The 8958-nt window shown below is 44.4% G+C and overlaps 1 long non-coding RNA gene across 1 annotated transcript; it reads right to left on the bottom strand.

Annotated features, from left to right (window-relative positions):
• Positions 1 to 3587: 3587 nt before the first annotated feature.
• LOC141416922 (uncharacterized) lies at positions 3588 to 6839 on the bottom strand. Its single transcript, XR_012441556.1, has 3 exons — positions 6475 to 6839; positions 5586 to 5664; positions 3588 to 4544 (listed from the first exon to the last, which is right to left on the bottom strand). It is a non-coding gene; the product is annotated as an uncharacterized lncRNA (long non-coding RNA).
• Positions 6840 to 8958: the final 2119 nt, after the last annotated feature.

Raw genomic sequence — 8958 nt, 5'->3', positions numbered from 1 at the left:
ACTCATCATGAATAGGAGTATTGGAATATTTTGGGTCAAAAGTGTTTATTTCTCCTACTTATCTTCACACTTCATTTTCCTTTAACCATGGACTTAGTCTTGGAATGAACCTTAGGACTATGTGTTTTAATGTAATCAACTGACAGCATTACAGGTACGAAAACAAACTCCAGGACAGTCAGGGCTTAGCACACATCCGCCTCCTGACCTTGCCCTAGCTAGAGGGCAGGTGCCTGGACTCTTTACCCTTTCTTTAGCACCACAGATCCTCCTAGCATGGACACAGCAAAATAAATCATAGCAGTTTTCTGGGGAAGAGCCTTAAAACAAGAATTTATTCTAAGTTATTTCACCTCCAAAACTGGATCTAAAAAATTTGAATAGTGGCGTTTGACTTTCATGTGGTACTTTATCACCCACAAAGAACATATTATCTATTGTTTAAATTCACAATAACCAAACAAGATGAATAAGAATTATCATCTCTATTAACAGATGAGAAAATTAAAATATGATAAGGTTAAATAATATACCCAGGATTGCACAGCTAATAAATGGTAAAACCAATTCCAAACTATGATTCTCTGTGCCAAATCTAGCGCTGTCTCTTCTATTCATCTTGGTTCCAGAGACAGACAAAACTAACATCAGAAAGGCTCTGAACGTTAAGTGTGTATGTGATAAAGAGAAAGAGTTATAGATAGGGGTATGAGTGTAGTTAGGACATTGATGTGAATATGGATATGGCTAAACATATCGGTATAGACAGATATAGATAAGGATCTATTTATAATTACAGATGTAGATATTACAGATACGGCTATATGTAAATATTACAGATATATAGTTATATATAGGTATAACTATTGATGCAGAGACAGACACAGATATAAGTGCCCCTTTTAGCTGGCCAAGCTAAAAATTCTAAGTTATAGATGCAAAGCACCTGTCTACACAGTCCAGCTCCTGGCTGCCCTCTTCGGTCCATGGGTCTTGTTTAGAGGAGATGATGACCTGACCTAGAAATGACCTCTGCCAAACTGTGATTCTGCTTATTCAAAGGGGTGATAAAACTTCCCTTTCTCTCATTCATCAAAATCTGCTTTTATATAACTACAAAATGTGGGTGGGGGCTTCCTGATAGACTGGGCTTTTAATTTGATTTATAACCCATTTGGCTTTTGTTTTATACACATGAGGATAAGAGGTGAAACCCAAGGGAAAGAGTAAAGAATAAAAATATCATTACTCAAATTAAAAAATGAAGAGTAAAAACATCCTTTTATCTTTTACTATTATTACAATTTGGGAGCTACAATACACTTCTAACTACGGTAGATTTTAAGGCAATTATGTGACTGTGCAGCAATATATTTGCTATCAACTTATTGCATAAAAGGCTTGCTTGTGAATTCAAGATTATTTGCAGATTTATAGCCCTTTCAAGTGAAAAGGGTTTTTTTCAGAAGTACTTCCGATTTCCAATTCCTGGTGAATCGTCCATTCGCCATCAATAATCCCACCTGCAGAAGTCCTATTTCATATAAATCCAGCCTGACAGTCCTGCAATGCACAGCGCAAAGGAGGCTCTGAGGGCAAGAAGAAGCAGCTGCATGAATTATATCCGGCCAGCGTGTGGAGAAAACACAACCTGCAATTTACGCATTCAGAATGCTCTCAGAACATGTGTTGGTATTCCAAAGGGATGCGGGTGTTTCTGTATTAGTTGGCTTCCTTGATAAATGTTTATTGTGAGCACTGTGAAAACTGCTGATTTGAAAAAATATTTTGCAATCATGTTTTTTTGGTCTGCCAGTAGTGTTTATGACTCACATTATCAAAATTGTATGGCTCTATTCCCAGTCAGAGGTGTTTTGGGTTTGGTTTTTCAGTGTAAAGCCTTTGTTACGGCATTAGTTGTAACCTCAGACTCTGCCCTGCCCGTCATCTGTGCCCAGCATGAGTGACAACCCTAGCACCTCAGTGACAACGTCCCTCCTGCTATCCCCTGGCTTCAGTCTGTTTAGGAGGACTTGGAAGGGACTCGGGTAGGTAACAGTGTCCCAATTAGATACACCATGTTTCACTATAAGTAACAGTATACGTTACATTATATTGTGTTATGTTATATTGTCACCTTACAGTTTATATTTTTACTATCTTACCTGGAGTATAGGCGAATAATTTTGTCTGAGTTATGTTGTGGAGGATTGAGAATGAAAGGGCTGGAGGCATGGCTCAGGTGGTAGAACACTTGCCTCGCATACACAAGGCCCTCAGTTCAAACCCCACTACAGCCAAAGAGAACCAGAGACAGAAACAGAAACTGAGGATTGGGTATTTGTGCTAAATGATGCAGGCACAGGTAATGACTTTCTGAATAGGACCCGAGAACTCAGGAATTAAAAAGCTGTACAACAAAGGAAACAATTATCAGGGTGAAGAGACAGCCCACAGAATGGGAGAAAATCTTTGCCAGATATACATCTGACGGGTTTAATATCCAGAATACACAAAGAATTAAACACCAAAAACTTAAGCCCTTTCATTTTCATGCAAAAAATTAAAACACCAAAAGAATAAATAATCCAATCAATGAATGGGCAAATGACTAGTTTCAAAAGAAGTACACATGACAAATACATGAAGACATGCTCAGCAACCTTAGCCAGAAAGGAAACGCAAGTCAATACAACCCTGAGATTCCACCTCACCCCAGTCAGAATGTCTGTCAAGGAAACACACGATAACAAATGCCGGTGATGATGGGGGATGGAGGAGTCCCTTACACACTGTTGGTGGGAATGTAAACTAGTACATTCTCTATGGAAATCAGTGTGGAGGCTCCTCAAAACACTAACACTAGACCTGCCATATGGTCCTGCCACACCATTCCTGAGCATCTGACCAAAGGAATGTAAGTCAGCATACATAGAGGCACCTGCACACCCGTGTTTACTGCATCGCTATTCACAATAGGCAAGCTATGGAATCAGCACAAGTGCCCATCAGCTGATGGATAGATAAAGAAAATGTGGTTTTACTCAGCCATAAAGAAGAATGAAATTATGTCAGTTGCGTGAGAATGCATGGAACTGGAGCTCATCATGCTAAGCCAGGCTCAGAAAGAAAAACAGCATGTTTTTGTCTTATATGCAGAAACTAGACCTAAAAAAACAAAACATGAGCATAAAAGGAGGACTGTAACTAGGCACTGGTGGCTCATGTCTGTAATCCTCACTACTTGAGAGGCTGAGGTCGGGAGGATTGCAGTTCCAGGCCAGTGTGGACAAAAGTTTACAAGACCCATCTCAACAGAAAAAAAGCTGGGTATGAGAGCACACATCTGTTATTCCCACAATGATAGGAGAGTCAAAATAGGATGATTGAGATCCAGGCCTGCCGCGGCAAAAAACAAGACCCCATCTGCAAATAAGCAGAGCAAAAAGGGCTGGAGGCATGACTCAAGCAATAGAACACCTACCTAGCAAGCCTGAAGCCCAGAATTCAAACCCCAGTATCACAAAGAAAAAGAAAAGTCACATTGAATGAGGACAGATTTCTTAAGTCACTGAGTCAATTTCTGCAGTTAGGTCATTGAAGGAAAAAAAACATAAGCCATTCTTTTTCTGAAAGATTCATTTCAGAAGCATTGAGAATAAATCAGGTTAATTTCCAGAATTAGCAGGCATAAGCTTTATTCTGAAGTTGTGAATGTTCCAATTAAATGCAATGTGGCTTGCTCCTCTTAGGCAGGCTACAATAACAAGTAGTGGACTTGGGGTAAAAATCCTTGATCCCGGACAATAATTAAATTGGTTGACTTACAAAGGTAATGTCTAACTCCGTAAAAATCCCAATCTTCCACTTCTGTCTCATTAGAAAACTAAATAGTATTAGGCACACAGACTAACTGTGAAGGAATGCAGTGCCATTCAAGGTTGCACCAGGAGTCTCGGGGCTCTTGTGGGCTGGCAACTGTTTGTTCAGGTTCCTTTTCCTCTTCCCAAAGAGAGAGAGAGAGCAAGTGATGTGAGCAACTGGTAGAGAGAGAGAGAGCAACTGATAGCTCTCGCCCAGTTATTCCACTGGTGACCTGATCACTGGTGGAGGCGCTGAGGCAGGAATCAGTTCAGTACTATGAGGATGAGACAAAGATCTTCCTGCCTCCCTGAGCTGGGCAGTGGGCGCAAGTCGGGGATGAAGCCATTGCTGTGAGTCTGGCCTACAGGACGTTGAGCAGAAGCTCACCCAGGTTGGCTCTTCTGGGCAGAGCATGACCTATAGCCTTGCGGAACCCCTCACACGCTCCCCGTGTGTAGGGGGAGTCAGAGGGGTGTCCCTCCTTCCGTCAGGGGTTGCCCACCACCCTCATGCACACGAGGAGGCAAATGAACCCTTGTCCGATGAGTGCTACACAAGGAAACCTGACACCTTGTTTAAGTGAAGACTTCTGCATCCACTCACCTATTTTTCTTTTTTATTTCCACTTATTCCCTTCTCGTCAATATTGACTTTCTCTGCACTCAGCACTGTTGTAGGAGCTGTGAATACATACGTAAAGTTTATAAGTAAATTCTCAAACACATAAATAAAGAACAATACTCAGATGGCTCAGCTGTCCTGTACTTGCTCTTCAGGAGGACAGTTTTAATCAGTTAACTAATTGAAGTCCCAGGTAATTGATAAATTAACAGGATAAGGTGATAAAGTGCAGATTAGGTGGCTGAGAAAGACCCAAAGGAGAAGTAGGAAAGGTAAGAGTAGGAAGGTGGACCATTCAGGGTCCTCAAGCTGTATGGACACCACAGCAGCAGGACATCTTACAGCTTCACAACCAGAAGCACAAGTATCCAGGTTAGCGTTTTCTGACCCAAGTCCTGAACACAAGGTGGCCCATGTGGGTTCATTGCCTCTCAGTCAAGCAGGAACCCTGCCAACAAATCTAGGTAGTCCTAGAACTCTAGCCAGGGGCTGACCCAAGCTCCCTGGCCATCAGTGACCCACACCCAGCTGGGGAGCACTCCAGCCCTGGGGCTAGAGACCCTACGCCCCTGTAGAGTGCAGGTGGCCAGGTCTGGAGAAGCCCATTGTCCCTCAGGTGGCACCAGCAAGGCCCTGTTTAGTCCCAATAGCACAGACAAATGAGACCAGACTCACACCATCAAGACTGTAAGCAACTGATCATCATGAAAACCACAGCCTGCAAAAGTCAGCCAAGTTCTATGCCAAACAGGATGACTGGTTACAAAAACGAAAGATGTTAGAGCTGGAGGTGTGGCCCAGCTGATGCCAGCACCCATGTTAATCAGAGGCTAGATTGACCCGACAAGGACTTAACCAAAACCAATAAAAATGCTTCAGGGACTGGGGTGCAGCTCTATAGTAGGACATATATTCAGCAATGGTGGGACCCTGGGTTCCAGTTCCAGCACCAGCAAATAGATAAACAAATGAACATGCTTCATGGAGTAATTACAAATTCCCTGAAAACAAATGAAGAAGGGAAACTTCAGGAAAGAAAAAGAAGTTATTTTAGAACTGACATACATTGTAAAACAGGAAAACACAATCACGAAGCTCACCAAACAGGTTCCAAGACGCAGTGGAGGTGACAAGGACAGGATCGGTGAATCAGAGGACACATCAGGAGCATTCACCTGTCTGAACAAGAAGGTAAATAGATCAGAGCCTCAGGGATCTGTGGGACAAAAGACCCAGTGTCCATGTTACGGGGCTCCAGGGGACAGGAGAACAAGAATGCTCAAGAGAAGTGATGTTTAGAGACTTGGAAAATGTGGTAAAAGGCACAAACCTACAGATTCAAGAAGCAGAACATAGTCCCGACAGGAATTCCTGGAGACTAAAAACATCTCAGTTGCCTAGGGAGTAGAGATTGGGAAAACAGAGGTACAAGGTCAGCCAAGGCAAAAAGTTAGTGAGACCACCTCTCAAACAAAAAAAAAAAAGCTGGGCATAGTGGTGTGTGCCTGTCACCTAGCTATGCAGAAGACTTAAGTAGGTGGATCGAAGTCCAGGCTGGCCCAAGCCAAAAAACACAAGACCCTACCTGAAAAATAACTAAATCAAAAGGGGCCAGAGGTGTGACCCAAGTGGTACCTGTATAGCAAGGACAAAGCCCTGAGTTCATCATGCACTATCTGTAGAAAGTACCAATTCATATGGCAGCTGATGTTCCTCATGAAGCCACAGATGGGGGAAGTGGCACATCTGTCATCACTGACAGAACAGAACTGTTAAGCTCCAGTTCTTACCCCAGTGAAACCATCTTTCAAGAACAAAGTGAGTTGGTGGTATACGCCTGTAGTCCCAGCACTGAGGAGGCTAAGGCAGGAGGATCTCAAGTTCCAGGCAAGTCTGAGTTACATAGTGAGAACCTGTTTCAAAAAAAAAGGAAAACAAAGACCTTTTCAGAAGAAGAAAACTCAAAGTATTTGCCACTAACAGACCTACCTTAAAGAATGGCTAAAGGAAGTTCTTAAGCCTTACAGGAATGATGGGCTTCAGAGCCCACTGCACGGTTGGTCTTGCAGGAGGCTGCAGCAGGTACACACGGGCTCACCCGCGAGCCCCGGGCCCCAGCATGGTAGTGCCTACCACGAGCTATTGTGCTCTCGTGGTATGCGTCATCCTGCACAGTGAGCAGCTAACTTCCTCCCTTCAGTCCTTCCCTCCAAGTTCTCACTATCCAGTCCTCAAGACCAGCCTTGCTGGTGTTTAGCTTTCCTGTGGAGACCTGGGTACAGGAGGCGACAAGCTGGTTCTACAAGCAACCCAGTTGCCTGGTTCTGCATCATTTCACTGAGTATTGGCCAACCCCACGCTCTCAGCAGCACTTGCATAAATGTGCTCCCGGTGTGGCAGTCCTGGACTCACCGACTGCAGTGGACTTTCTGAGCCCATGAAGCTAGAGCAAGAGTATAGACCAAGTTACTGAGCCTGGCCTGGGAGGCCTCCCAGGCCACCCTGTCGGCCCTGCCCCAGGAGAGGCAGCCCTGGGTGAGCACTGCCAGGAGCCTCTGCCAGGAGCCGGTGCTCAGGCAGTGAGGGCCAGGAGGAAAGGAGCAGGAAGGGGACCCGCTGCCTGTGCATAACTCTGGGTTCATTGCAATATCTCCCGGGTGCACAGGCCCCACCTGCCACTTTCTCCTCTAGCTCAAATCTCAGTGTCACACCCTATGACTCTTCGTGTCTGTTTGCACATAGAAAAAATGCAGCAAATAAAGCTCTGAACAGGAAAGTTTCAGAAAGGAAAAAACAGGTATACAGAATATTCCAAACCACTTAAACTCCTCTGGAAAAGTAGAAGAGAATGTCAATATTGGACTTAGGCCATATTTCAAAATGTCTGAGTTTGTATGTGATTGTAAGATGTATCCAAACTGAGGAATTATTACAATTCTATCATAATTTACTACTTTGCCAAAATAAACTAGTAAGATAAATAAGTACTGCTGCTTATGCCCAGTTGACTAATACGACCCAAATAGAAATAAAATATGGGGAAGGACGAGATGCCAAGATTGAAATAGATTAGCTGCAGAATCTCAGGGTCCTGTTTCGATATAATTAAAGTTATGATTTAATGTGTTTTTAGCTCAGAATCATTGTAAGAGGTTTTTTTTTTGTAATAATGTAGGAACGGATACACACTCGTCCCGGCTGCAGAGGAATAAAAGGTTGTAATATTTCTGTGTTCTGCTGGCAGGGCGATCCATTCTCATCAATCTGTGACGGCAGGAGGACACGAGGATGTTTTTCTTCCAGTCATTCACAGTCATTATTTAATGTAGGGTAGCAGCCACCGTCTTCATTAATATATTAACCTATGGCTCAAAAAGGCCTTGCAGTAAACCAAGGACAACTCTTGTGACAGGTTTATGTCACAGGGCTTGAGGATGTTAACCAACTGAAATGCTGGCCTCTGAGAGAGGCCCAGTGTTAATACCCCATTGCAGACCACTAGCCAGTGGGGAGGGTCACCCCAGCACCCCAGCTCACAGAAACGACGACAGGGCTATTCCACAGGAACTGGTTAGGTACATACATGAAATGAGAGAGGCAAGAGGATCACAAGTTCAAGGCCAGCCTAAGCAACATACTAGGCGCCCATCTCAGAAAAACAAAACAAAACGACAAACCCATACAGTGGCGTATTTTGATTTTTCAGCTTCACACACGGTTGATGTATATGTTACAATGGAACACACTACGTAATGGTCGGGAGGGAAAAGGAAAGTGTGTATAATAAGCTGTTGTGTGCTCAGCATTTAGGCATTAAGGAGTCCCCAGGCTGACTGCTGGCCTGGTCACCCCAAAGCAGATCCCACCCAAGCTCCTTGGAAACAGAGGCCAGCTTCTTACTGTCCCAGCTCAGAGTCATAAAGGGAAGGAAGAGATCTGACTTGATAAGCAGCCAGCCTGTAGAGCACAGGTCTGTGGCTTCTTCCTTCATTTCCAAATACCTCAGAAAGCAGGAGCCTGAATGACAGTGTGTTGGCAGTGAAATGAACTTCAGGAGGCCATCAGAGCATATGCTCCCACCCACAACAGAGTACACGAGAGTCCCATTGTGGTGGCCAGAAACTTCGTCCCCAGCTGACACAGGACGGACCCTACCGTCTTGCCTAGCAGCGCCCAGGCAAAGAGCATTCCACAGTCCTCCCTCAGTCAACCCATAAGGTTCACTGTCGAGAGTGTTGTCTAGGGCCAACCCGGTCCCTGTCCCTCACGTCTGTTCCTGCGCTGGCCACAGGACAGACAGGAATGCATCAGCACTCGTTTCAGACAGTTTTGTGCTGCAATGTTGCACACATTAAAGTCTCACATTGCTTTATTTTTGTGGGGGGCAGAATTGCACACCCCCATTGGCCATGCTCCCATCGGGACTGTCCTGTCCTTGGTCCTGTCCCAAGGATGGGGGCCTCAGGAGTGGAG

Source organism: Castor canadensis, chromosome 2 (genome assembly GCF_047511655.1).
Source record: "Castor canadensis chromosome 2, mCasCan1.hap1v2, whole genome shotgun sequence".
In the NCBI taxonomy this organism is placed as follows: domain Eukaryota; kingdom Metazoa; phylum Chordata; class Mammalia; order Rodentia; family Castoridae; genus Castor; species Castor canadensis.
The sequence above is the reverse complement of the archived record's forward strand: the minus strand, read 5'-3'. Positions and strand labels throughout refer to the sequence as shown.